This window comes from Eriocheir sinensis, unplaced genomic scaffold (genome assembly GCF_024679095.1).
Source record: "Eriocheir sinensis breed Jianghai 21 unplaced genomic scaffold, ASM2467909v1 Scaffold766, whole genome shotgun sequence".
Lineage (NCBI taxonomy): Eukaryota > Metazoa > Arthropoda > Malacostraca > Decapoda > Varunidae > Eriocheir > Eriocheir sinensis.
In genome coordinates this window covers 1-27,634 of record NW_026112127.1, presented here as the reverse complement: position 1 = coordinate 27,634, position 27,634 = coordinate 1, and the positions used below count along the sequence as shown (strand labels likewise).

General features: G+C 42.9%; 1 long non-coding RNA gene across 16 annotated transcripts; it reads left to right on the top strand.

Annotated features, from left to right (window-relative positions):
* Positions 1–5,937: 5,937 nt before the first annotated feature.
* Positions 5,938–25,204, top strand: LOC126994276 (uncharacterized). 16 transcript variants are annotated; one of them, XR_007748940.1, is made up of 8 exons: positions 5,938–6,082; positions 15,329–15,382; positions 16,237–16,332; positions 19,562–19,701; positions 20,432–20,629; positions 21,157–21,259; positions 21,677–21,774; positions 24,939–25,201. It is a non-coding gene; the product is annotated as an uncharacterized LOC126994276 (long non-coding RNA). The 16 variants fall into 16 exon arrangements; XR_007748933.1 differs by having other exon boundaries at positions 21,070–21,267; positions 24,939–25,200; XR_007748932.1 differs by having other exon boundaries at positions 21,070–21,259; positions 24,939–25,199.
* Positions 25,205–27,634: the final 2,430 nt, after the last annotated feature.

The following is a 27,634-nucleotide window of genomic DNA, read 5'->3' as shown; positions in this document are numbered from 1 at the left end:
GCTATCCAGTCTACTCTTAAAACAAACTATCGTCCCTGCACTAACTATGTGATTGCTGAGTCTATTCCATTCCCCCACCACCCTATTACTAAACCAATGCTTCCCTATATCTCTCCTAAATCTATACTTTTCTAATTTAAATCCATTACTGCGAGTTCTATCCTGCTGCTGGCTAATTCTCAGTACTTTACTTATATCGCCTTTGTTGTAACCCTTGACCCATTTGAATACTTCTATCAGATCTCCCCGCACTCTTCGTCTTTCTAGTTGATGTAAGTTTAGATGTTTCAGCCTATTTTGATACGGGAGGTTCCTCAGCCCCTGAATCATCTTGGTCATCCATCTTCTGAACTGATTCTAGCAAGTTGATGTCCATTCTGTAGTGTGGGCACCAAAACTGGATAGCATAATCTAAGTGTGGCCTAACTAACGCTAAATAGAGTCTGATGATGACCTCTGCACTCCTGTTGGTTACCGTCCTGTTAATAAAGCCTAATACCCTGTTAGCCCTATTCCTCGCACTAATACATTGCTTCCTTAGTTTTAGGTCAGAGTTCACTAACACTCCCAAATCCCTTTCACACTCTGACCTGCCTATCGCTGTGGAGTCTAAACTATACCCGTGTAATGGGTTGCGTGTTCCTACACTAAGTACGCTACACTTGGTGATGTTAAAATTCATCTGCCATTTCTCTGACCAAGCTGACAGTTTGTTGAGATCCTCCTGCAGTGGTCTAGCATCCTCCCCTGTCCTAATAGTGCGTCCTATTTTGGTGTCATCTGCAAATTTACCTATGTCACTAGTTATCCCATTGTCTATGTCATTGATGTAGATAATGAATAAAAGCGGGCCTAAAACTGAACCTTGAGGAACCCCACTGGTAACATTACCCCATTCGGATTTTTTACCGTTAAGGGGAGCGTCTGGGGGGGTATTTTTGATGAATATTTTTAATTCCTCGAAATTCACTTTATGGGCTCATCATACCAGGGATACAATGGGGTGTCACGTGGCGAGGTTAGTTTTTTAAAATTTAAATCCTCGCGCGGTCTGGCGGCCCTTTAAATATCTGGTAGTGTTGCCATACAGAGCGCTTTACGCGCCAAAATATGCATACATGAATCAGTGCTTTTATGTCCGTAATTTTTGGCTACTACAGGGTAAAGTTTATCACTCAGCTTGCTACCCTGGAACATAATATTGGGTACGAGAAGAGCAGCCTCCTAACCAAACTCTTCGGGACAAACCCAGACATCGAAAAGGGTTTGAAACGCCAAACAAAGGAGCTGCAAAGGCACCAAAGACCCAGGGCCATGAAGAGACTGAAGACAACACCAAGTGCAGACTATCAGCCTGGTCAGTTCTAGTCCCAAAACCTGGCTACAATGAGGAAGGTGGCGTCTTCTGATACCCTTGGCTTCGACCAAGTAATACCTCCGACAAGGAGGGGGGACCAGGTGCCAAAATATGGGACACAACAACTGTAAATGCAATGCTAATTTGCACTAAGATGTTGTGGTTACACAGGGTTAGAGTTACATTGACATTCATTACCAATACATTGTCATCGGAGAGCAGAATCGATGGGCGATCGATAAATTTAGTTTTCCTTCGTTTTCTCAAAACAGGGTCACACGCGCATTTATTTGATATTTCTAAGTTATTTATGGACCTAGCACAAACATAAAGATAGCGTTGGAAAGAGAAAATAATTAGCTATAAATGCTAGTGATCAGAATCTAGATAAACATCATCAAAATTTTTATATAAATTTTCTAAGTTTAAACTTTGAAGAAACAAAAAAAAAAATGGAAAAGTAATCTCTAGGAATACACTTATTTTGTATGCCCGTTCCAGTGGTGTTTTTATTTTTGAGCTATCTAAACTCTAAATATGCTTTTTTTCAATTTCAAAATTTTGAAATTTTTGAAAAAAAAATCATAATTTTTTTTTTCAACAAATCTTCACCAAAACTGTACATGATGTTCCTACTCAAGGTACACATCACCTGTGAGAAAATGGTGATCCTCTGATAATATCTTAGAACATGGCAGACGCTCCCCTTAATGGTAACCTTCTGTTTCCTGTCGCTAATCCACGCCTTAATCCAATCAAATACCTTCCCTCTTATCCCATGAGCCCTGACTTTATTCAACAGTCTCTGGTGAGGTACCTTATCGAAGGCCTTACTAAAATCAAAATAAACCACATCATAGCTCTCATCATTGTCAGCTGCCTCGTATACTCTATTGTAATAGGATATAAGATTAGTGAGGCACGACTTTCCTTTAGTAAACCCATGCTGTGAGTCGTGAATTATATTATGTCTGTCTATATGGTCCCTAATACTATCAGCTATTATTGACTCAATCATTTTACCTATAACTGACGTCAAACTGATTGGCCTATAGTTCTCCATAGAAGATTTGTCACCCTTCTTAAATATTGGAATAACGTGTGCCTGCCTCCATGAAACAGGCACCCCCCTGTGTCTGGCGCCTTCCTAAATACTTCCGTTAACTGCCCACTGATTTCAGTTTCACATTCCTTTATTACCCTGGGGAAAAGTTCATCTGGCCCTGGCGCCTTGGTGACTTTAAGTCTATCTATCTGTCTAATCACTAGCTCCCTACTTATGTATCTATATCTATATATCTATACCTATAACTATATCTATATCTATCAATATATATATATATATATATATATATATATATATATTTAGATATATATATAGATATATTGAGATATAGATATATATATATATTGATATATATAGTCACACACACACACACACACACACACACACACACACACACACACACACACACACACACACACACACACACACACACACACACTTAGCTAGATTTTGAGTTATGTGAATGAATGATCATTATAATCCCAATCCCTGTTCCCCGAGAATGAGGTGTGGGAGATGTCTTTATCCACGCCCCCCTGAAGGAGGTCACTCCCAGCAGTCAAGGTGTGTGCCCCTCCTCTCTCTCTCTCTCTCTCTCTCTCTCTCTCTCTCTCTCTCTCTCTCTCTCTCTCTCTCTCTCTCTCTCTCTCTCTCTCTCTCTCTCTCTCTCTCTCTCTCTCTCTCTCTCTCTCTCTCAATTATTATTCAATCTAATATTTATTATTTTTTTGTCTTTTTTCTCCCTATTCATCTATCCCTTTATTTTCTTTTTTTTTCTCTCACTCCTTCCACTCCCACTCTCACTGTTCTCCCACTCTCCTCCTTTCCTCCGTTCATCTTTTTTTTTCTCTAATTTCCTCTCCTTTTTTTCTTATTTGCTCCTCCTCTTCCTCTTCTTTCTTCTTTTCCTACTGCTCCTTTCTTTCTCTTTTATTAGCTTATTCTTCTATTTTGTCATTTCCCGTTGAGAGAGAGAGAGAGAGAGAGAGAGAGAGAGAGAGAGAGAGAGAGAGAGAGAGAGAGAGAGATCTATGTAAATAATTGTGACTACAACATTTTTTTTCAATTTTCTATTTTTTTTTTCACTTTTTCTGAACTTTTTCCTCTTCCATTTCCCTTTCCCTATTTTTATTTCCATTTTTCCATATATTTCCTTCACTTTTACTACTACTACTACTACTACTACTACTACTACTACTACTACTACTACTACTACTACTACTACTACTACTACTACTACTACTACTACTACTACTACTACTACGTACTATTATATATTACTACTACCACTACCAAAATTCGTTTAATATTCTCTCTCTCTCTCTCTCTCTCTCTCTCTCTCTCTCGCTCGCTCTCTCTCTCTCTCTCTCTCTCTCTCTCTCTCTCTCTCTCTCTCTCTCTCTCTCTCTCTCTCTCTCTCTCTCTCTCTCTCTCTCTATATATATATATATATATATATATATATATATATATATATATATATATATATATATATATATGTATATGTATATGTATATATATATATATATATACTGTAAAGAAACAAAGAGCGAAATACTCTCCTCACTACTGTATTCAATATGTCCTTGCGACAAGGCATCGTCCCTTCGGATTGGAAAAAGGATAACGTGACACCGATTTTTAAGAAAGGAGACAAAAAAATACCAGGTAACTACCGACCCATTAGTCTAACTTCAATTGTAGGTAAGCTACTCGAGAGCATAATTAGAGACAAAATTGTGAGTTACCTCGGAAGCCACTCATTAATTGGATTCACTACATGGCTTCCGTAACAAAAGATCCTGCCTGTCAAACCTACTGACCTTTTATAACGATCTCTTCTCAATTTATGACGTAACCAAATCAGTGGACGCAGTCTATCTTGATTTCCAGAAAGCGTTTAATAAAGTCCCACATCATAAATTACTTTATAAATTAAAGCAAATAGGTATTGACGGTCAAGTAAACCAATGGATCGCGAATTGGTTGAGCAACAGACAACAAAGAGTTGTGATTGACAGATTTAACTCAGAGTGGGCGCCGGTCACTAGTGGCGTCCCTCAGGGCTCGGTTCTTGGCCCAGTGCTCTTCATTATTTACATCAACGACGTGGATGTTGGACTCAATAATCGCATTAGTAAATTTGCAGACGACACAAAGACTGGTAACTCGGTTCTCACTGACGAAGACAGGCAAAGCCTCCAAGAGGATTTGCACAAAATTTCAGCTTGGTCGGATAAGTGGGAGATGCCCTTTAACGTAGACAAGTGCCAGGTCCTTCAAGTTGGAACAAAAAATAAGAAGTTCGTTTACGAAATACGCGGCGTTAAACTCACAAGTGTTCAATGCGTTAAGGACCTGGGGATTAAAATCGCGTCAAACCTCAAATTCTCACATCAATGCATCGATGCAGCAAATAAAGCGAACAGAATGTTGGGCTTCATTATAAGAAACTTTCTATTCAAGAATAAAGATGTAATACTTCCGCTCTGAAATAGTTTAGTCAGACCCCACTTGGAATATGCGGTACAGTTTTGGTCTCCCCACCATGCAAAGGACATTGCTAAACTAGAAGGTGTTCAGCGTCGAGCAACAAAAATGATCCCTTCCTTGCGCTACAAATCCTACGAAGAAAGGCTTTCCACTCTTAACATGTTCTCTCTTGAGAAACGTCGCCTCCGAGGAAAACTGATCGAATGTTTTAAAATACTTAATGGTTTCACGAATGTAGACAGAACAAAATTGTTTATGATCGATGACACTTTGCGAACGAGGAACAATGGCACAAAACTCAAATGTAGACAAGTAAATTCAGACTGCACCAAATTTTTCTTCACCAACGTTGTAGTGCGAGAATGGAATAAGCTCCCACCATCAGTGGTCCAGTGTAACACGATTGACTCCTTTAAAAACAAGCTCGACCGTCCTTCAACTTAATATTAACTAGAGTAGAAAAGCAACGTTTTGGACCCATCTGATTAGTGTAGATTCACTTAGGTTTAAGGACAGACCACCTAGTCTGGACCATGGGGTCTGTGTGGTCTGATTTTCTTTGTAAATCTATATAAATCTCTGACACACACACACACACACACACACACACACACACACACACACACACACACACACAGAGTATATATAAACCTCACTAATATATTAGGCCTATATTATTATTATTATTATTATTACTATTATTATTAATGTTGCTATTTTCATCATATACTTATACTTGTAGCAGTAGTAGTAATAGTGGTAGTAGTGGTAGGTACCAATATTATCGGCACCAATGACTACGGAACTGGTACCTATTCTGAGTGGGCCTGCTATATCCTATACATGGTACCGATAATAGCGTACCGGTACCCAAACCAGAACCAATACGCCAATACTGGTTTCTATTAACGGTTCCCAAACTAGAACCAACAATTCAATACCGGCATCAAAACACAGGTCCGATACCAAAACAAGTACCAATAATCTGTTATCGGTACCATTAAAACAAGTAGTCCTTCAAGATGGCGGACTGGCAGACGGTTCAAAACGAAGCGGAGATTTATAAAGTGATTTCCTCGGTTTATTCATGGTGAAGGAGGCTGTTACTGTCTGCCTGGCACTTGGCACTCTTCACCGTTCTGCTTTCCGCCTGGAGTGCCACGGGGGTAAGCCTGGGCGGAGATATAGGCTGTTTTATAGGCCTGTCTGACTGACATACCCCTTCTAATCCTGGCGGCCGTGTTTTAAGGCGTGTTTTTTTTGTCTGTTACGGATGTTTTATTTGTGGGGGGAAGGCTGTGGGCGTGGGGGGTGAACTCCAACCATGGGCGTGTGGCAGGGTGGGCGGTGGGCATGGGGGTGAATTCCAATCATGGGCGTGTGGCAGAGTGGGCAGGGTGGGCATGGGGGGTGAATTCCAACCATGGGTGTGTGGCGGGGGGAGCATGGGGGGTGAAGTCCAACCATGGGTGTGTGGCGGGGTGGGCATGGGGGTGAATTTCAACCATGGGTGTGTGGCTGGGTGGGCATGGGGGGTGAATTTCAACCATGGGTGTGTGGCGGGGTGGGCATGGGGGGTGAATTCCAACCATGGGCGTGTGGCAGGGTGGGCATGGGGGGTGAATTCCAACCATGGGCGTGTGGCAGGGTGGGCATGGGATGTGAATTTCAGCCATGGGTGTGTGGCAGGGTGGGCATGGGGGGTGAATTCCAACCATGGGTGTGTGGCAGGGTGGGCATGGGGGTGAATTCCAACCATGGGTGTGTGGCAGGGTGGGCATGGGGGGTGAATTCCAATCATGGGTATGTGGCGGGATGGGCATGGGGAGTGAATTCCAACCATGGGTGTGTGGCAAGTGGGCATGAGGGGTGAATTCCAACCATGGGTGTGTGGCAGGGTGGGCATGGGGGTGAATTCCAACCATGGGTGTGTGTGGGGTGGGCATGGGGTGAATTCCAACCATGGGCGTGTGGCGGGGTGGGCATGGGGGGTGAATTCCAACCATGGGTATGTGGCAAGGTGGGCATGGGGGGTGAATTCCAACCATGGGTGTGTGGCAGGGTGGGCATGTGGGTTTAATTCCAACCATGGGTGTGTGGCAGGGTGGGCATGGGGGTGAATTCCAACCATGGGTGTGTGTGGGATGAGCATGGGGTGAATTCCAACCATGGGTGTGTGGCAGGGTGGGCATGGGGTGTTAATTACAACCATGGGTGTGTGGCAGGGTGGGCATGGGGTGAATTCCAACCATGGGTGTGTGGCAGGGCGGGCATGGGGTGAATTCCAACCATGGGTGTGTGGCAGGGTGGGCATGGGGGTGAATTCCAACCATGGGTGTGTGGCAGGGGTGGGCATGGGGGTGAATTCCAACCATGGGGCTGTGGCACGGTGGGCATGGGGGGTGAATTCCAACCATGGGTGTGTGGCAGGGGTGGGCATGGGGTGAATTCCAACCATGGGTGTGTGGCAGGGTGGGCATGGGGTGAATTCCAACCATGGGTGTGTGGCAGGGTGGGCATGGGGTGAATTCCAACCATGGGTGTGTGGCAGGGCGGGCATGGGGGGTGAATTCCAACCATGGGTGTGTGGCAGGGTGGGCATGGGGGGTGAATTCCAACCATGGGTATGTGGCGGGATGAGCATGAGGGGTGAATTCCAACCATGGGTGTGTGGCAGGGTGGGCATGGGGGGTGAATTCCAACCATGGGTGTGTGGCGGGATGAGCATGAGGGGTGAATTCCAACCATGGGTGTGTGGCAGGGTGGGCATGGGGGGTGAATTCCAACCATGGGTGTGTGGCAGGGTGGGCATGAGGGTGAATTCCAACCATGGGTGTGTGGCAGGGGGCATGGGGGTGAATTCCAACCATGGGTGTGTGGCAGGGTGGGCCCCCTCTCTCCTTCTCTTCACTTACTTACCTTACATTCCTCTCTCTCTCTCTCTCTCTCTCTCTCTCTCTCTCTCTCTCTCTCTCTCTCTCTCTCTCTCTCTCTCTCTCTCTCTCTCTCTCTCTCTCTCTCCTTCCATTCTCTCACGGCCTTTGGGAGTGCGGGGAATACAGCGGCAAACAGGAAATGTTTTTCAGTTATGTGGGTTGAAAAATACCCTAGATGTAGGGAAATTCTTTACATTTATCTTGATGTAGGGAAATTCCATACATTCAGCCAGGGGTGAAGCCCCCCGTTAGAAGGTCATGTAAAGTTAGGTTGGAGTAGTTTGAATGGTAAATCTTGGGAATAGCGGCTCCCAGGGATGGCCCGAGCGGGGGTGGGTGGGGGGGGGGTCACCCCCCCCAATGTTTGGTCGGAGTTGGTCAAAAAGTCCTAGTGAGTTGGTCAAAAATTTGAGTTTTTTTTTTTTTTTTTTTTAGGCAGGAATGGCCACAGGCGGGGAGGGATCAGGGAGCATGGATGGCCCGACTGCGTTATTCGGAACTGTATACTGGCTCAGTATCATCACTCTTGAACCAGCCTCCTGCAGGGGTTAGCGCTGGCTATGTTTGGGTGATCCTCCAAATCCTTCCATGCACATTATGTGCTCCAGGTGGAGTAGATGGTGACATGTGGATAGCTTTAAGACACTCGGCAGTGAATAAGGGTTTGCCTGTAGACTGTAGTAGGGCTGGAACTCGGCACCCCGAGAACGTAACCACAACACGCTCACCACTCACCCACCTCACTGCTTTTATTTGACCATCTGAGGTCACCTCAGATGGTCAAATAAAAGTTTAAGGGTTTTTTTCTTTTTATTTAAGAGAGTGATGGTCCAGGAGGGAAGCCCTGGGAACAGTGGGAAGGGATCAGATCAGGGTCCATTCGGAGAGCAGGGATGGTCCAGCCGGAGCCTCAACTCCGGAGTGTCAGGTCAATTACTCATGGAGGTGACATCAAAATCCATGCTATGGCATTGCTTAATACCATAAAATGTAGCCCTTGGTAGTAGTGCTAATTTGTGAAGATATCACACTCATCCCTTGAATAATGAAATTTTACCATAGAAAAATCCTTCAAAATTTACTATAATTTCAACTGAGCGTTCTGAGGAAACAACTTACCTGAGCTGCTTTCGTTTTCACCCAGTGAAAGAAAGGACTTCATTGAATATTTTGTATTTTCCAGATTTTTTGTCTAGATGATCTGAACAGATTTGTGATTTTTTAATGAGTCAGTACTAAAAAAACTGCTGATTTGCTTAGAAGGAAAATAATAGTAAATTTGCAGTAAACATAATCTGTATTTTGGACTATACAAAAGAAAAACGTAAGAAATCCGCTTAAACAGAAAAAAAAATCACTAAGATATCACAAAAACTAAGGGAGATATGCTTCTTTAAACTAGGAAAAACAAGTTCCGAGAAAAACGGTGTTTTAATTAAAGGGAGGGTGTTTAACTTGAGGGCGGACATTTAAAAGTCCCCCGCGCTGTACTCCCTGTTGAGTTCCTGCCTACGCTGCTTGGTTTTCCGTGCCCGCACGGCCTCACGTTTTCTGTCACGGGTTTCAAGGTGTTTCTGCGTTATTTTTGACACAGGACAACCTAGGAGTGGACCCAAGTGACTTTCCCCATACCCTACATTGTAGTCACACACAGCTTGTGCTACTGCGAACACCAATGTATTGCTGTTTGCGTTTTTATATTTCGAGCAATATCTCCACACCCGAGAGTGGAGATGTTCGTTGGCATTCTGTGTTTTGCCAAGCAAACACCCACTCAACAGTTTGTCTGAAGTAAGTCTTTTGTACACAGCATACACCTTCTGTCTCATTTCGTCATTGAGAACAAAACTGACCTTCATTGTCTTGTGGCTAGGGGGTGTTTCATTGTTGGCTATTGCTCTTTGATAAAAACACCAGCTATCCTGTGTCTTAGGACAGAGATAATGCCTGGGAGCCTCGTCCGTTGAGGTGCAGTGGAAAAAAGTTGACAAAATATCTTGTCTCATGTTTTCCACTGTTCCATTCATGTTTCTTCTGACAGCAATGCCATAGTACTGCGTCAGCTTTTTTATTACATTGTCTGTCAATTTCCTTTTGCCACCCATGTCCTTCATTCTAATCACTCTGCCAGTTTGTGTTTTCTTTTCTGTTACAGCTTCAGCTCGCAGCTTTCTTAGTGCAGTACCCAGTCTTTTAGACATATGGTTCACGCATTCCCCTTTAGCAATCTTTACATCACCGTATGGCCCATCACCGTCGTTCATTTTCAACACTGCATCGTAAGCTGAGCTGTCACCATCTGATATGAATACTGTGTATCTCAGTTTCTTTTCAAGGCTTCTACCGAATAACACCACTGCCCCGGCAGCTTCCATACCACCAGAACTGCCTGAATAGTTTCTCTGACACTCATCACGGTGCCCCACTAGCCACTCATTATATTGTTCTTGATTTATTTTTTTTCTCTTCAAAGAACTTTCCTTTTTAGTGCACTTCTCACAGAACTTACTCACAGTCACATAGTCAACGACAAGTCCAGTTTCTGCCTCAATAACAGCACAGACTGCAAGTAAGCTGGTGTGGCCTCGTTTCTGCCATGACCCATCAAAAGTCACTCTTATGTCATATACACCATCTTCATCAGGGCCCATCTTCAGTTCTTCCAAATAATGTTTCTTTACAGCATCAGCACACAACTGTAATACACTTTCTGCTCTTTTCTTGGCAGCGTCAGCTACTTCTGTGGAATACTTGAAATATCTTTCATACAGTGGCTTCATACACAAGTTACTCAGTAATTTATGAAATCCCTCATACCCACTGCCCATCTCCATATTACTGTACACCATCATTTTTGTCAAAGGGGTTTCATTTATTTTCAAATTTTGTTTTCCATCACAGTTATCACACATAATAACAACTTTACTGTCCAAATCATGTTGGCCTAAACACAGTTTCACTTTTCCATAACATTTACCACAAGACAAATTTGCTGCAGCCTCTTCTAGTTCCCTTTTCTCAATGATGATACATTCTCTGTCCACAGACACACAAGGCTCGGAGATGCAAGCATCACTTTCCTCCTCTTGGCACTAGACATCTCTGACAATGTAGGGGTGGAGGTGGAGGGGGTGGAGGGTGCAGTGGCCAGCGTGGGTGACGAGTTATCAGTTTCATTCTCACTCCTATTTCTCTTTCTCCTTTCTTGGTCTTTCTTCCTTTTTGCTTCCCTGGCCTTCTCCAGGTTCCCGCGTCGATGCTGGGCAGATTTCGTAACTCCACCCATGCTTCCGACCAAGCAAGAAATGAATGGCAGATAGACGCGGTGATAAATCCTCTTTACTCATCTGCGTTCATCTGACTTCTGATGCCCTGCAGATAGGATAGGCATCTCTGGGAAGGGTGTACAGTTGTCAGATGCTTCTAAAGACATAAATATTGTTGTTGAAAACAGAAAAAATCCAAAAGGTCCAATACTGCCAGGTTAATAAGCTTCAAAATAGCTGTACTACCTGTAAGTTAGATTGCCGCTACTTGAACATTTCCATCTATTTAAGTAAAATAAGTAAAGATAGAAACTCCGTACCGGCACGAAATTTGGTGAGAATGTTGCCCACACCACATCCCTATTTTAGCAATAAAAAAAAGAAAAAAGAGGCTTTTCATCAAAAACACTCCATTTTCGGCCTGACGCTCCCTTAATAGGTGGTCAAATATTTTTAGAGAAGGTAAAAAAAAAATTTAAAACTTTTTTTAGGTAAGCATGGGCCTCTATGGCCCAAGGGAGTATATATATATATATATATATATATATATATATATATATATATATATATATATATATATATATATATATATATATATATATATATATATATATATATATATATATATATATATATATATATATGCTGATGTAATTTATGCCATTATTTTTATTTATTTCCTTGCTTGTACAGTTTCTACAAGCATTATAATTCTTAAATGAAGTCTTAGTCTTGCATGGGGTGGGGTCTGACTGGCAAGACCAGTCCTCTGCCATTTGTTGAGTACATGTACATCTTAAATTATTTACTTGTATTCCCAGAAATACTGTAACAATGAAAATATTTGCAGCTTGCCATAAAGTTCACATGTTCATACGTGTAGTTTCTTTGTACCTGCTTAGTTGATCAAACATAACACTTACCAGCAAAGACAAAGTTCAGACAAAACTGGCCTTACAAAGTTACTTCACAAGTTCACCTGCTCCACTAACGACAAACCCCTTGAGCCATAAGCCATTACTGGCAGTGGCAGCAACACAACAGTAACAATATCAACAAATGACACTTTAGACAAGGGTACGCAGAATGACTTAATGACCCTGGGAGAGCAGCCGCCCCCATGACCAAAATTATTATACTCTTAAATGCAAATGAAAAGCATCTGAGACTCATAAATGTCCCTACTTAGGCCTTAAAAATGCCCCTAAAAAAGGTGAGTTTTAAAAACCCCCCGCTGAATGGCTCGCTTCGCTCGCCAGTTTGGAGTTGGTCATAAAATGACTGAGTTGGTCATAGGTTACCTTAGCCCCCCAACTGCAACTTCGCATTCCTGGCGGCTCCTAGCGGGTGGTGAGCGTTTAGGGCACGGTGTGGTGGTAATTGCAACAGTTCCAGCAGGTACGACAGGGTTTTGACAAGCGGACAGGCGTGTTTATGTCACAAGGGTGTATATTTCCACGCCGGCCTCACGATTTCTTCGAAGTTGATGGGCGATGAGACTGCGAGCTCCAGGGTGAAGAAAGGGAAGAGCCTGCGTGGAAATATACTACCTTGTGACATAAACACGCCTGTCCACTTGTCAAAACCCCGTCGTACCTGCTGGAAATGTTGTAATTACCACCACACCGTGCCCTAAACGCGCACCCACTTGGAGCCGCTACTCCCAAGATTTACCGTTTGAATATATTAGAGGGATTTTTTGCCACGTTCAAAAACCTTGTTACTTTACTCAGTGTTTATAGCAGAGGGGGGGTCGAGAGGGGTGAAGCCCCTCGTTGGAAGGTTATGTAAGGTTAGGTTTGAGTAGTTTAAATATATTTGAGGGATTTTCTGCCACATACGGAAACCTCGCAATTTCACTCATTGTCCATAGAAGAGGGGGGGGGTCGAGAGGGGTGAAGCCCCCGTTAGAAGGTTATGTAAGGTTAGGTTGGGTAGTATAACCTGGTAGCAGCGACGGGCCAAATTTGTGGCTTTACCGTGTAGCAGCGACGGGCCAAATTTGTGGCTTTACCGTGTAGCAGCGACGGGCCAAATTTGTGCCATGATATAAACCCCCAAAATAGATGATACATAAACTGATCACAAATGCTTTGATATATACGTATTAAGAAATGGTTTGTATGAGGGGTGATTTTTTCTCGCAAGGAGGGACCATTAAGAAACATGACCCCCGCTGCTTCCGGGTTAAATATATTCAAGGGATTTTTTGCCACGTACGGTGTTGTGTTTGTGGCCTAACAGCATTTGCTTACTGGTCACAGCACCAGTGCAGACCTGTAATAGCTTGTAGTAACTGGTTATATCCCATCCTCATGGACGTGTCCGTGGTGTCAGTCTGGAGGATACGTGTGGAGGCACTTAATATTTATTGACAACTCTACATTGCTCCTTGAGTCTCAGCGCCCTCGTCTGAGAGGAATCCTCTCCAAGCTACATACATGTAGCTCAAACTTACAATACAATCCTATTGCAGAAACATACAAAACTATAATGGTATTAAATCTCCTAGAAGGGATTTGGATTCCCTGTTATTATTGAGTTACTTTTTGGGGCGCCTACAAAGAAAACTTAACAGTAATGTATAACTTATAAATACTCCTTACTCTATTCTTAATCTACTTACGTATCAAACGGAAACTGCACAATTTCACTGTCTTTCTAGCAAAGGGTGGTCGAGAGGGGTGAAGCCCCCAATTAAAAGGTTATGTAAAGCTAGGTTGGAGTAGTTTGAATATATTTGAGGGATTTTTTGCCACGTACAAAAACCACGCAATTTCACTCAGTGTCCATAGAAGGGGGGGGGAGGGGTCGAGAGGGGTGAATCCCCCCATTATAAGGTTATGTAAAGTTAGGTTGGAATAATTTAAATATATTCGAGGGATTTTTTGCCACGTACAGAAACACGCAATTTCACTCAGTGTCCTTAGCAGAGTGTTTGTACCAAGTACAGCTTGATCTTGGCGAGTCAGTGCCTTGACCCAGTGTTATATGTGTTCTCAATAGTATGCCATTTTAAATTTGCTCCTGTGTTTACAAAACTTTACCATGTACAGTATAGTAATTCCTATGTGGCCAATTAAGTGGGTCTCAGTTTTTGTCTTTAAGCCTACATGCATTAACCCAGTAGCAGTGGTGGGCCAAATTTGTGTCTTTACCGTGTAGCAGTGACGGGCCAAATTTGTGTCTTTACCGTGTAGCAGTGACGGGCCAAATTTGTGTCTTTACCGTGTAGCAGTGACGGGCCAAATTTGTGGCTTTACCGTGTAGCAGTGACGGGCCAAATTTGTGGCTTTACCGTGTAGCAGCGACGGGCTAAATTTGTGGCTTTACCATGTAGCAGTGACAGGCTAAATTTGTGGCTTTACCGTGTAGCAGTGACCGGCCAAATTTGTGGCTTTACCATGTAACAGTGACGGGCTAAATTTGTGGCTTTACCGTGTAGCAGCGACAGGCTAAATTTGTGGCTTTACCGTGTAGCAGCGACGGACCAAATTTGTGGCTTTACCGTGTAGCAGCGACGGGCCAAATTTGTGGCTTTACCATGTACCAGCGACGGGCCAAATTTGTGGCTTTACCATGTGGCAGCGACGGGCCAAATTTGTGCCATGATATAAACCCCTCAAAATAGATGATACATAAACTGATCACAAATGCTTTGATATATATTATGAAGTGCTTTGTGTGAGTGATGGTTTTTTCTCATTTTTCTCGCTTAGAGGGACCAATAAGAAACATGATCCCGGGTTAAGAATACAATTTGTTGACAAGGAATCTATATTGTTCTTGGTTTAGAATGATATAATTTATCAGAAATTGGTAGCCTCATTTTTGTACCCTTGATATCAATTCCAGTAGTAGTGAAATAAGCTAGTACTATCAAAGTCCAGCTAAGCCAGTGCTCCTTCCTCATCCAGAATAACATTAGATTAGTGTATTGTATCCACAAACACTTTCCTCCCCAGTGTTGTCACCTTTAAGTTGTTCTTCGTGGGTGTTTTTAATATTCCATCTCATATAAGGTTCAGTACGTTCTCCATAAATGGAATGGTAGTGACTTTCGTCTGTTGAATGCTAACGTAGGCGATCTTTCAGTAAATTAGCAACGATCAAGTTTTTTATCCATCAACTTGAAGCAACCAATCTACCAATCATTTGTTGTGTTCTTCATTGAATTCACTGAACTTGCTCCTCTTCTTGCATTTTGCAGCCAACAGTGAGTGCCGGGCAGCTGACGGTGGACCTGGTAATTACCTGTGAGAAGGTGAGGCAGTATCTGAAGCAACCACACACACACACACACACATACACACACACACACATGCATGCAAGCATACACTTAGCTTGAGACATTCCATGTACCTTCTGTGGTGAACTCACACCTTTGCCCTGTCTTCACACATGACTTGTTAATATCATGCTTTAAACCCATTATTAGTCTAATGTTTTAGTTAGTCCTTGAATGTAAGGCAAGTCTTGCTCAGCTCAGTGACATTGCACTGAAGAATGAGGCTTGTCCCTTGTTTGCTTGTGTCTCATACTCCATAAATCAGGAACTTGAGAAGCTGCTTCCAGTCTTGTCTCAGGTGACTGAGTTCCATGAGGGTTGATCCTTCACTGGTGACTTTGTGGTGTAAACATTGTGATTAATTTGATTGTCATGAAATGCAAGGTGCATAATCAAGTCACTGGAGATGATTGTTAGCAAGATAGTCGATACTTTAGTTTTTAATGGAGGAAAGATTGAAGGACAGTGTAATTTAACGGTAAATGTTGTATCAAATGTAACACAAATACTCTGATATAAGTTTTCAATTGAGGGAAAGCTTGTAAATTCTCAGACTTGAATGAAGAATGAGTATGCATGTTTCAATGGGTGATCTTTCCCTTTCCCTAGATCATGAGATGTTATTTTTGTCTCCAAGGATCTGTTCCCATGCCTTTGGCCTTGCTCATGTACCTATATTTGCATGTCATTCTGTCCCCAGCAGTACAAAACAAGAGTGGCAAATATGATATGATGGAGATACAACACCAACAACAGTAGAAGAGAGAGTGTTATGTTAGATTAAAGATAATGGAAGCATGGTGCCAGTAACTGTGTTTTGTGCCCAACAGGTGGGCACCACCCAGCCCCTCTGACCACAGCAGCAAAGACCAGTGCCATGTCTTGCCTGCCCAGTCCCTTGCTGTCATGCAGACCCCCTCATAGAAGTGAGTGGCTTGGCCTTTACATGTGTGACTCTAGCTGTGTATGCCTTTGACAGTCTGTCATATCTCTAAATACATTCAGTTATCAATATATCTGTCTGTCATGTCTTTAAATACATTCAGTTATCAATATATCTGTCTGTCATGTCTTTAAATACATTCAGTTATCAATATATCTGTCTGTCATGTCTTTAAATACATTCAGTTATCAATATATCTGTCTGTCATATCTTTAAATACATTGTTATCAATATATCTGTCTGTCATATCTCTAAATACATTCAGTTATCAATATATCTGTCTGTCATATCTCTAAATACATTCAGTTATCAATATATCTGTCTGTCATGTCTTTAAATACATTCAGTTATCAATATATCTGTCTGTCATATCTCTAAATACATTCAGTTATCAATATATCTGTCTGTCATATCTCTAAATACATTCAGTTATCAATATATCTGTCTGTCATATCTTTAAATACATTCAGTTATCAATATATCTGTCTGTCATATCTCTAAATACATTCAGTTATCAATATATCTGTCTGTCATATCTCTAAATACATTCAGTTATCAATATATCTGTCTGTCATATCTTTAAATACATTCAGTTATCAATATATCTGTCTCTCATATCTCTAAATACATTCAGTTATCAATATATCTGTCTGTCATATCTCTAAATACATTCAGTTATCAATGTATCTGTCTGTCATATCTTTAAATACATTCAGTTATCAATATATCTGTCTCTCATATCTCTAAATACATTCAGTTATCAATATATCTGTCTGTCATATCTCTAAATACATTCAGTTATCAATGTATCTGTCTGTCATATCTTTAAATACATTCAGTTATCAATATATCTGTCTCTCATATCTCTAAATACATTCAGTTATCAATATATCTGTCTGTCATATCTCTAAATACATTCAGTTATCAATATATCTGTCTGTCATATCTCTAAATACATTCAGTTATCAATATATCTGTCTGTCATATCTTTAAATACATTCAGTTATCAATATATCTGTCTGTCATATCTCTAAATACATTCAGTTATCAATATATCTGTCTGTCATATCTCTAAATACATTCAGTTATCAATATATCTGTCTGTCATATCTCTAAATACATTCAGTTATCAATATATCTGTCTTTTGCCAGTCTGTCATATCTCTAAATCCATTCAGTTATCAATATATATGTCTGCCAGTCTGTCATATTTCTAATAAATACATTCAGTTATCAATATATCTATCTTTTGCTAGTCTGTCATATCTCTAATAAATACATTCAGTTATCATCAATATATCTATCTATATCTGTCTTTGCAGGAAAAAAAAACCTGGAATATAAAAAACACTCTCTTGGGGGGTTATTGAGTTTTATTGTTTTTTTTTTTTGTTTTTTTTCATTATGTTAACATGTAAATGAGTTGAAAGAATCCATTACAAAGTGTTGGACTGGACTCTCCATTTCCCGGAGTAATGGTGGGAAGGCCAAAAGTCCGGGCAGGAATATACTTGTCTGGCACCCTGGGTCTGGCAGTGCCACACACCCGAGCACCACATTTAAGAAAAATTAACAAAAACAAGTTATTTGAAAACTTCCAATACATGTCAACCATGGACAGTGACACCAAGTGTCTGCAATTTTTTTTCAGCTCCAGGTGCTTAAGCACACTGTACTACTGTGAAGTATTTCCAATGAATGTTTTCTATAAGAATTTAATAATGAAGGAACTGAATGATAATCCTAAGCAGCAGTTGATACCTGTGAACAGTGTCAGCAGCAGATGTGCAGTGTTTGCTGCGTTCTCTGCGGCCATTACAGGCAGTCCTCAAGTTTGGAGGTATGCAACCTACCTCACACCTACGACAACCAGGCCAATAATATTAGTAATATGTCATTAAGCAATGAGGTGACATTTTAAATATCCTGCCATGGAGTGACTTGTTTACTCATTGTTTCTGCACCCCTACAGCCCACCACTGCCCTCATGTGCTGGCAGGAGGGAGGATGGGGGTTGGTTGGGCCAGCCCTCCCAATCATTCCCCTCCATTGCCTGTGGCACTCAAGCTGTAGCACTACTCATGATACTCTACCTATAGTTTATAGACCTACAGTCTGCTATACAAGCATAGATCCAGCAGCTGCTAGTCTGCTAGCACGTGAGGTGAGCAAGGGTGGAATGAGTCTACCCAATTATCTCCACACTACAAGTCTCAGCTGTGTTCGGTTCACCTGTTAGCCCACACAGGCCCCGGCAGGTGAGGAGAGAGCCAGCCTAGATTGTCAATCAGCTGAGTACAGCCAAAATGCCATTCCAGAACAACAGCAGGTCAAAGCGTGGCTGCATGAGACAACAACATACTGATATGTCCAGGCGGCAGAAACTGACCAGGGGACGGAATCTGATGTACGGCTGGACTTGTTTTGATGCCCAGACTGGGTCAGAAAAGGCTGAACACAGCCGGGCACATGTCTTGAGGACCCAAGATTTTGTCTACTGGGAAATCCAATATCTAGGAAATTGAGGTTCAAGTGTGATTTAGAGTGAAAAGATTATTATAAAGTGAAGAGCAGACACTTGATCCAAGGTGCAGGCTGGTCTGTGTTAATTTATACTCTACAGAAAATGACCTTTTGGTTCTCTAAACATGACACCAATTTTGACTGATTTATTTTTTAATATGAAGAATAAAAATGATAAAAACAACAATACAAAAAGTCAGTAAAACCCAACATAAGGCAGTGGGTCGGGTTTAAAAGACAAGGATCATTCCCAAGCTTGTTTATATCAACACATCAACCAGAACATAGACTCGGGAGGCCACCAACATATACATAAATTAAAAGAAAACATGTTCTTTTAGGGAAATTTTAACTGATTTCCTTTTTTTTATGGGGGGGAAGGGGGAGGGGGGTGTTATGCCAACCCGGATATTTTTCAGTCCATCTCTGTCTATCAATATCTATCTATGGTTCTATATTTAATTATGTTCTTCATGTATCCATCTGTCTGTGTATTGATGAATGAATGCATCCATTTATATTATTTTTGTATCTGTATCCATTGTTGTAATGTTGCAACCATTTTTACTAGTACAAGAACTTCTCTACTCCATAAATATTACCTTTCTCAAGCCATTTTGTTCACTGGAAAGCTTCACTCACCATGTTTAACCCTTTCAAATGAAGCTGCTTTTTACTCTTCTCTCCAGAGTGAGCGACATAACCTCCTGACTGAGCTGGTCCAGGAGGTGGTGGTCCTGCAATGCCTATGAGCAATGGGACAACAACCAAATCCCTGGCCACAGCTGCGCTACCTCACCTCCCACACAACAGAGGAGGACGTGCTAGTGTGAGTGTCCATTGTAGAAGCATAATTAATTTTCTTCCTATTTGTAAGGAAAGAGAACAACCAAGTGCCAAATCATCAAAAAGGAAGATAAAGATAAAGTTGAATTGTCACAACATGCTCCCGAACAGACAGGAGGAATTGCCAAAGAATCGTTAAAGTTCCAGACATGTTGATGCTTCCATCCTGAGAGAGTGTAAGCTATAAGAGAAACAATAGTAAGAAGGCTGGTCCAGGGTTTACTGATGAAAGGTATGAAGGTGCTGATCAGGAGTACCATGAACAGCACGGGTGATTTTGAATGGAAAGTTGCGTGTGAGTTGGTCGGGTCACAGCCAAACTAGTCTTTTGTACCTGTTTCCTTAGTGCCATTTCCATGTCTTTCTGAGTGTCAATAAGTACCAGGACAGCAAAATGGGATGTTTAGTGCCTGACGGGACAGCTTGGTGGGGTAACAAGAGGCGTGATGCGTCTGCCTCCCTTCAAAGCATCTCTGCATTGCTTTAAGAATATTCTGCAAGTTTAAAGCTGATGAAGGAAGATGTACAGCAGCTATAGTCACCATACACTAGGCTGAAGCCCCTGTCCATAGCTAAGGGAGCTGATTGCTTAGATGAAAGGAGGGTAGGCCTTGGTGAGGGAGGGGGCAGGGCATCTGGAGCAATGCAATATGCAAAGTTTGAGTGTCTGGTGCAGTAGTAAGAAGCATGATGTCTGTTTCCTCCACTCACAGCTCACTTGGGGCCCTGGAGCTGGAGAACACAAAGGAAGAACAAACAACAGCAGACCTGATGGTTCTTACGAGGCTGTTTGTGACAAGCTACACTAACTATCTAATCAAAGGTGGAAGATGAAGGACAGCAAGATGAAGAAGCGTCTCTCAGCCCTTCCTTTCGGGTGCCGGCTTTGTCAAACTCTTCATGGAAATTTGGTACGTAGTAGTAGGGCTCATGTTAGCTGGTGATGCAGGGGATGAAAAGTGTGGTGTGTAAGACATGCTTCACACCTTGACTGGTGAAGGCCAACAAGTGGAAGAATACCTTCATTAACCTGACCTAGCCATTGCTTCCTTCAGATATGAGCCTTTCCATATGACAGGTTTTCCTTTTCCTGTACAGATATTTTGAATTAGTTTTCTCTGATTGGTTTCAGAATATCCTTAACAACAAAAGTCACCAAAATTATATGCTCCTGCAGTGTTGGGTCACTATTAGATGCACAAGAGTGTACTGAAGGTCTAACATGTGTGTGTAAGCTTACTTGAGGTACTGTGTACATACACAATAGTAAATTTTTGGGAAAAAAATCATTATTTTTGGATATATTATTACTGAATAATCTACTCTGCTATTCTCCTGCCCTCTGACTCAGCACTGACCTCATCATGGCAGAGACTGGGCATGCAACTCTTTGCTGCACAAGGCGACCCATTGTAGTAGCAGTGTTGTGTTCCCCCAGTGACCTGCCGACCACTGTGCTGCTCATCAAGCTTGTGGAGGAGGGAGACAGTGCGATGGGCACAGTCATGCTGCTCAACTTTCTCAATGCTTGGAAGGTCCAGGTGAGGAGGTAAACAGAAGCTTGGTCTTCCTCCTTCCATGCTCTTGTCAGCTGCTGTCTAGTTTTTCTTGGCTGAATTCTTCATAAACCAGTTTACTGTAAAAACTCTACTTATTTGTTTCGTAAAGTTGTATATTTTTACTTATTTGTTCAATATATATTTAAGGATTTATATATTTATATATGTCAGCTGCTGTCCAGTTTTTCTTGGCTGAATTCTTCATAAACCAGTTTACTGTAAAAACTCTACTTATTTGTTTCGTAAAGTTGTATATTTTTACTTATTTGTTTAATATATATTTAAGGATTTATATATTTCCTTTCACGGCTTGAATCAGGAATTGGGATAAAGACTAATTAAGAGAGTGATGGCACTATTCTTATAAGCTTTTTTTTTTTTTTTTTCTTTTCTTTTCAGGAGCAAGCTGCAACATGGACGATGCCTTTTCTTGGAAAAATATGTTTTGGAGCCCAACACCACAGAGGTTGCCAGGAGTGAAATTTTTATATTCAAAAGTGAGAAAGATTTTGTGTTTGCTCAGTTTTCAAGTAGCTGCTGCACAGTGTTCACTTTCTTGCAGTGTTTAACCCTTAAACACATCCGGGGGTCGGATCGGACCCCACTATATTTTCTCAATGTTAACACAGCCGCCTCATTGGCGCCAGACAGCTGTGATGTCTGATAGCTTTTCTGTTCTCTTTGATGTTGTCGATGTTGTGTGCATGCAGCTCTCGCTCTTTCCGTGTCCAGTGTAGAAGCGATTGGTGCCCGTTTCGACCCCATGTATGTGTATACGTAATACAACGCTGTATTACACGAGTCCCCCCAAAAAAAAAAAAGAATATATATATATATATATATATATATATATATATATATATATATATATATATATATATATATATATATAATATACATATATATATATATATATATATATATATATATATATATATATATATATATATATTTCTATTATATATATCTATATAGGCGCTGACCGTCAAAATGTACATTCCCAATAAGCCTGCCAAGTATGGACTGAAACTTGTCCTTATAGTTGACAACACAAGGGAGTACCTATTGGGGCCAAAACCGTACTTGGGAAGGAGATCCACCAGCTCAAGGAAACCTGGGCATGGGACACTGCCTGACGAAGGAGCTGACTCCGTAGACCATATCATAACACCAACAGGAACGTAACTGTGGAGAACTGGTTCACCTCAGTTCCCCTTGCAATCCTTCATATCCACCGTCTGCAACATCCCCATTGATGTTCAGCGTCCTAATGGAGCAGTGGAGCAGGCGGTGTTGTTCAATATCAGCTCCTGCATAGTACGGTGCAGGAAGTGTCCTCCGCGGAATGATGTTAGGAAAAGCCGCAGTGTGTGCTTTACTTGTATAAGGAGGCTCTCTGCAAATTACTCAAATGTAAGTAATAATTTTCTATGAATTGCAACTGTACTAATGTACATTTGTACAAAAATAATCCAGACTTTTTTTTTGCACTAATAAAATATCAACTTTTTTGATAGCTTGCCTCAGAACTAGCAGTGGTGCCAGAATGCTAGGGGTACATCAGCTGCATCCCACACTCCCAGGCTGTACTTGGGACACGCTACATGGGAGTACTTGCATGGGAGGGCCTGATACAAAATGTATTGTGAACAGGTGTATTATTTTTCATGAGTTTTGGAGATTTTGGGGGCTATCCAATCTAATACTTACTTATCAATCTTTACATATATTTGTTTCTCCAGAAACAGGATTAAGTTTGCCATTGCCCATGCTGCTTTTAGTTTGAATAAAATACAATTAGAAGTATTTTTTTCATTTTTTAAAAGTTGGGGTCCGCAAGGACCCCCACATGTGTTGGTGTATAATTTAATAGGTTATGTGTTTAAGGGTTAAATATATTCAAGGGATTTTTGCCACGTACAGAAACCACGCAATTTCACTCAGTCTTCATAGCAGAGGGGGGGGGGGTCGAGAGGGGTGAAGCCCCCCCACCCCATTAGAAGGCTATGTAAAGTTAGGTTGGAGTAGTTTAAATATATTGGACACACGGTGTAAGGTGTCAGAAATATGCAGCGCGGGACGTGTAACCGCAGTCAGTTGATTGTTAAGGAAAGTCCCGCCTGTCTGATGTGGTCTCTAGTTTTATGGATCAAACCTGTCAGTATGAAGTACATGTAACCATCACACTCCGAGAATCATCTATTCTCATCACTGCGTTTATACATCAGTGATAACTGATTACTGTCCAGTCGAGTACAAAAGACAATACACGGATCAGTATAACACATTATAATACACCGTCAGGTGTCCGACTGCTTGACATACATACAAGTACAACATGTGGAGCACTATAACACGTAAGAACACAACTTCAACGGACCTTACACCGTCAGGGTCTATAAACACCTCGGGCTCTCGGTCGTTCGTCCGCCTCAACGTCTTCCCTGCATCAACTTCCTTAACCGTCTGCCTTTTGCCTTCGTACGTACCTCCCTCCTGTGTGGGACACACTCATGGCTCTGAACAAGGACGCCTTCAGACGACTGTAGGCCGGCCTGATGGATTTGGTGACCTCTCTGACCGTACTGTCATAACATTCCCGACGACAAATGGCCTTTGCAATAGTAAACCTCTCCCTTATTCCTTCCTCTCCACTCTTCCACCTCTCTCCACTTCTCACCCTCTCTCATTTTCCTCTATTTCCTCACATCGCCAAACGGCGATAACAGGACGGGAAGTTTCCCTAAACTTTCGGGAGTAGGGAATTTTCCCCATTTTAGGGAGGGGGAGGCGGACCTCTTGTAAAGAATTACCTGCATTAGTTTAGTTTAGGTTATGACACGTTAGATTTGGTACCTCACCTGTCCGCTGCGATAGGCACGGATTTTTCCTTCACTGGTAGCCTGGTAACCTGTACTACCAGGTCTTTCTCTGCCTCTGTGGTGGATAGTGGAGTGTTTCCCATGTGGTATTGGTGTGCTGGATATCCCTTCACTGGTAGCCTGGTAACATACACTCCCAGGTCTTTCTCTGCCTCTGTGGTGGATAGTGGAGTGTTTCCCATGTGGTATTGGTGTGCTGGATATCCCTTCACTGGTAGCCTGGTAACATACACTCCCAGGTCTTTCTCTGCCTCTGTGGTGGATAGTGGAGTGTTTCCCATGTGGTATTGGTGTGCTGGATATCCCTTCACTGGTAGCCTGGTAACATATACTCCCAGGTCTTTCTCTGCCTCTGTGGTGGATAGTGGAGTGTTTCCCATGTGGTATTGGTGTGCTGGATATCCCTTCACTGGTAGCCTGGTAACATATACTCCCAGGTCTTTCTCTGCCTCTGTGGTGGATAGTGGAGTGTTTCCCATGTGGTATTGGTGTGCTGGATATCCCTTCACTGGTAGCCTGGTAACATACACTCCCAGGTCTTTCTCTGCCTCTGTGGTGGATAGTGGAGTGCTTCCCATGTGGTATTGGTGTGCTGGATATCCCCTCCCAAGGTGCAGGACTTTACATTTTTCTTCCGTGAATTGTAGCAGGCACTTTTTGTTCCACTCCTGCAGCTTGGTGATGTATTCTTGTAGGAAGTCAACAGTCATGGGGTTATGAACACCCAAATTCTTTATTTTTTCGGAGGCAAAATCACTCCCAAGCTTCCCTTTCCGTAGGAACCGTCCAGCCGCCCCGGAGAGCCCAGCGACCACACCCTGCAAGACAGCCTGCTCATCCTGGGACACACACAGCCTCACCCTTCAGGCAGGAGACTGACAGGTAGGTCACACCTGGAGAGAGAGAAAGAGAGAGAGAAATAGTGAAGATGTGTAACAATTGGCTTTTGAAATAATGCATAATTCCCTTCCCTTCCTTTCCCTTCCCTTCCTTTCCTTTCCCTTCCCTTCCCTTCCCCTTCCCCTCCCATCATTTCCTTTCCCATCCCTTCCCTTCCCTTCCTTTCCCTCCCCATCCTTTCCCTTCCCATCCTTTCCCTTCCCCTCCCTTCCCTTCCCATCCCTTCCCTTCCCTTCCTTTCCCTTCCCTTCCCTTCCTTTCCCTCCCCTCCCCTCCCATCCTTTCCTTCCCATCCCTTCCTTCCCTTCCTTCCTTTCCTTCCCATCCTTTCCCTCCCTTCCCTTCCCTTTCCTTTCCCTCCTTTTTCTTTCCCTTTCCTTCCCTTCCCATCCCTTCCCTTCCCTTCCTTCTCCTTCCCATCCTTCCTTCCTTCCCATCCTTCCTTCCCTTCCCTTCCCTTTCCTTCCCATCCTTCCTTCCTTCCCATCCCTTCCTTCCTTCCTTCCTTTCCCTCCCCTCCATCCCATCCATTCCTTCCCATCCTTCCCTTCCCATCCCATCCTTTCCTTCCCATCCCTTCCTTCCCATCCATCCATCCTTTCCTTCCCATCCCTTCCTTCCCATCCCTTCCCTCCCTTCCCATCCTACCTTCCCTTCCTTCCCTTCCCTTCCTTTCCTCCTCCTCCTTCCCATCCTTTCCTTCCCATCCCTTCCCATCCCATCCATCCTTCCCTCCCTTCCCTCCTTTCCCATCCCATCCCATTCCTTCCCTCCTTCCCTCCTTCCCTTCCTTCCCATCCTTCCCATCCTTCCCATCCCATCCTTTCTCTTCCCATTCCTTCCCTTCCCATTCCTTCCCTTCCCATCCCATACCTTTCCTTCCCTTCCCATCCCTTCATTTCCCTTCCCTTCCCTTCCCATCCCTTCCATTCCCATCCCTTCCCTTACCTTCCCTCCCCTTCCCTTCCCATCCTTTCCCGTCCCATCACTTCCTTCCCTCCTTCCCTCCCTTCCTTCCCACCCTTTCCATTCCCATCCCTTCCCTTCCCGTCCCCTCCCTTCCCTTCCCATCCCATCCCTTCATTTCCCTTCCCTAACCCTCTCTTCCCTTCAAAAACCTTCCCATCCCTTCCCTTCACTTTCCTTCTCTTCCCTTCCCTTCCCTTCTCTTCCCTTCCTTTCCCTTTCCATCCCTTCCCTTCACTTTCCTTCCCTTCCGTAACCTTCTCTTCCCTTCCCTTCCCTTCCCATCCTTTCTCCGACACCCAGCATGGCTTCAGAAACAAGCGCTCCTGCCTAACGAATTTATTAGACTTCTTCCAAGGCATATATAAGAACTGGGATGCCCACATCCCCAGTGATGTTATATACCTGGACTTTCAGAAAGCCTTTGACAAGGTACCGCACGAGCGACTCCTTAACCCGGCAGCGTCGGCGGATCCATTTTTGGGCTCCCGCGAGTCAGTCCGCTGAAACGACAGACCCCATATGGGGCTTGGCTCAAAACACCTAATTCGAGCTAATTGTAGGCGGTGGCGGCATAGAGAAACCAACCATGAATGCCCTGGGTCATTGTGGTGGGTGATTGATCTGGAGGTGGGCTTATTTGTCATAGGTGGTGTTGTAAGGTCATGGCAGACTGAATTAGCTATCCATACAGGAATCACTTGTCAAATTCTCTAAAGTAGACAACAAGCGACTCTCGGCTAGATGCCACGTGTCACGAGACTGTTTAATTTGTAACAAACACCACCCAAAAATAATGGAGTTTGAGTATAAATAAATATTTTAAACAGCTTTATGGTTATGAGTAGTGTACTCTGATATACGTTCCATGCTCTTTTCTTAGTCTCAAAATGTACTGTAATGTTGCCGTTTCTCGGTCACTTCTCGGCTTTCCCATAGCTGAAGCCCACGGGTTAAGAAACTGCACTCAGCGGGCATTGGAGCCAATCTGATCGCGTGGATAAGAGATTGGCTCACCGGCAGAAAACAACGAGTACTACTCAACGGACAGCCTTCCGATTGGCTACCAGTCACTAGTGGAGTGCCTCAAGGGTCAGTGCTGGGACCCATCCTCTTTATCATGTATATCAACGACCTAGCATCAGGACTGAAATCCACAATATCGAAATTTGCTGACGACACCAAGGTGGGTGGAGATGCCCTCACAAAGACCGACTGCGAAATCATTCAGAAAGACCTCAATCACATTATAGAATTGTCGGAAAAATGTCAAATGTCTTCTAATGTTGACAAATGCAAAGTCATGCACATTGGGTCCAGAAATAGTAACCACACATACATCATGAATGGGAGACCTCTGCAGGCGATGCAGGAGGAGAAGGATCTTGGAGTCACTATCAGCAGTGACCTGAAACACGCGAATCACTGTAAAAAAGCCTACAACAAGGCCAACACTATGCTCGGGCTCATAGCGAGGAACTTCGAGTGTAAAACACCAGACGTGATGCTATCCTTGTATAATTCCATGGTAAGACCGCACCTCGAGTATGCAGTACAGTTCTGGTCTCCTAATTACAGAAAGGACATTGCTTTACTGGAAAGGATTCAA